This window comes from Mustelus asterias, chromosome 5 (assembly GCF_964213995.1).
Source record: "Mustelus asterias chromosome 5, sMusAst1.hap1.1, whole genome shotgun sequence".
NCBI lineage: Eukaryota > Metazoa > Chordata > Chondrichthyes > Carcharhiniformes > Triakidae > Mustelus > Mustelus asterias.
In genome coordinates this window covers 145,799,055-145,801,776 of record NC_135805.1, presented here as the reverse complement: position 1 = coordinate 145,801,776, position 2,722 = coordinate 145,799,055, and the positions used below count along the sequence as shown (strand labels likewise).

The 2,722-nt window shown below is 43.1% G+C and overlaps 1 pseudogene; it reads right to left on the bottom strand.

The window, feature by feature from the left end:
* Positions 1–201: 201 nt before the first annotated feature.
* Positions 202–373, bottom strand: LOC144494560 (U2 spliceosomal RNA; annotated as a pseudogene).
* Between the last annotated feature and the right edge of the window lie 2,349 nt (positions 374–2,722).

Genomic DNA, 2,722 nt, shown 5'->3' with positions numbered 1-2,722 from the left:
AATCTCTCTGTATTTTCTGCTCCACATATTGTGTGTTAACCTCACTCCCCAGCAGCGGCCAATCAGATGTGTGTTCATGAAATTACTTTGTGCACCTTTTTTTTGTATTTTTATTCCAATTCAATCAAATCAAGTCCAATTCAGAATCTCAACAAGTTGAGACATTTCCGATCCAAGCTGATCCACTCCTGTCTTGGGCCTGAGGTTTCCTCCTCCAAGGCAAAAGGCCGAGATGCCGCTTTAAAAAATTGCTTCATATGAATATGAAGCTTAAATGTAACCTAATGGCCTCAACAAAGTGCAGCACCCTATCCATACTACACTTGATCAACAGATACTACACTTGATCTGAGCCAAAAGTCCAAGAAGCGATCTTCATGGTGAAAATGCAAATGATCTCTTCTCTAAACCTCGAGATTTTCCAGTTTGAGGTTATCGTCCTGCACTGCTCAGTAACACTAAACCCTGAACTCAAACAGCAGGGACGTCCAGTTAAAGAATAGTCCCACAGCCGCTGATAGTGTAGTTGTTGACAGTCACAGACAGACTCTGACCATTCTGATCCGAACTGGAGATTTAAAAACTAAAAATAAAATAATGGACCAGGATGTTCTGAGGAGACAGTGTAGGGACCGTCTCACCCACAACACCACAGCAGTGTTCACAGTGAGTGTCAGAGTTCCATGTTAGCATTTTGTCCACAACACACGCAATAAAATACTGCAAATGAGAGAGATGTGGAGACACATAGCCAGGGACAAAGAGACAGAGATGGTGAGACTTCGAGTGAGGGAGATGGAGAAAAGAGAAACAGGAGATTGAAGAACAGAGAGGCAGAGTTAGAGAAAGAATGAGAAAAAACATTGAGAAAGACAAAGGTAAAGTTAGATGGAGATGGAGGGGTTGAATGGGAGATATATATAGGTGGAGAGAGAGAGGGTGAGAGAGATAGAGAGAGAGAGAGTCACAAACGCACACAGCAAAGTTAAAGTTAGAGAAAGTGAGACAGAGAGAGGAGAGAGAGATAGGGGGACAGCACGACTGAGGCAGAGAATGGGAAGCATAGAGAGACAAACAGAAACAGAGGGACACAGAGTGAGATTGAGATGTAGAGACACATAGCGATGCACATAGAGCGAGACGTAGACAGCCTCACTGAGATGCAAGGCACAGTGACAGAGAAAGACAGATAGACTGAGAGATATAGTAGGGCAGTGACACATAGAGGGACATAGAAATTGAACGACAGATACAGAATTACAGACACAGAGACTGAGAGAAAATGGGAGAATGAATATTGAGTATTAAATAGAATTTAAGGTTATTTATCAGTATCACAAGTCGGCTTATATTAACACTGCAATGAAGTTACTCTGAAAACCCCCTAGTCGCCATACTCTGATGCCTGTTCAGGTACACTGAGGGAGAATTTATCTTGGCCATTGCATCGAAACAGCATGCCCTTTGGACTGTGGGAGGAAACCAGAATACTCAAAGTAAATCCATGCTGACACGGGGAGAACCCTCAAAATTCACACAGTGTCCCAAATTGAGAATCGATCCTGGATCCCTGACGCTGTGAGGCAGCAATGTAATCCAGTATCGAGCTCTGTGTCAATATCAGAATGAAGAGCACTATTACACAAACTGGTTTACATGGACAAGTTGGGCTGACGGGCCTGTTTCCATGCTATAACAATCTACGACTCTGATACTGACACATGCATAGCAAAGGATGTCAGATGCGGTATGAATACAGCATTAGAATACATGCATATCACAGTGCATAACTGTGGTGCAAGCATAGGTACATTCACAAAGGGGGATAGAATTGCTTTTGAAACAGATCAGAGAAGTGGACTTTACGAGGATTGTGTTTATCAGGCGACTGTGCAGAGCAGGGGAGCGTTTAAAACCAGGGGAATATTTAAAAGCAGGCAGGACATAAACCAAGGCGGTGCTCAAAGCAGGTGACTGCGTGAACCAGGGGACTTCATAAACCAGATGAGTGTGCAAACCGGAGGAATGCGCAAACCAGGGGAGTGCGTGAACCAGGGGAGTGTGCAATCCAGATGTTGTGGGAAAAAATCCACTAGTCGTCAGATCTCGAGATTCCAAAACACAGTTTATTCAACAGAGCTCCGTGGAGACAAGGCACAAGTCTGTAGCAAACCTTCTCTCAGTAAAATGACGGGAACGGTCCATCTTTATACTTTCTACACAATAGATGGACCGGAGATTTGAACATTATCACATCGTTAAAGGCAGATACAAACAGATACAGACATTTGACATAGTATTGTTCTTATGAATGGGTACATTTCCTATGTCTGTGGCTATCAATGGTTGGTTTCGGCTCATTCAGGTGCTAATCGGTTTTCCTGCATTCATATTTTCCCGCTCTTCCTATGACTAATCTATTCCCTTTGCCTCGGGTTTTTTCCTTATCTAAAAGATGTCTTGATCCTTGGCTGGCTTCCTGAAGTGTTTGTTTACTTTAAATCACTGTGATTTTTAAATGGCTTGTCTGTTGGGTTTGATTTGAAGTGATCTTTGTATAAGTGGAAGCCGGTGTCTGCTTTATGGTTCCTTTCCCAGTTAACTTTTTATGTGCCAGGCAGCTATTTTAAAGTGTGCTTTCCTTACATTTTTCCCCTTACACCAGGGAACTGTGCAAAGCAGGGGACTGCACAAACCAGGAGATTGCACAAAAGAGGGAGTA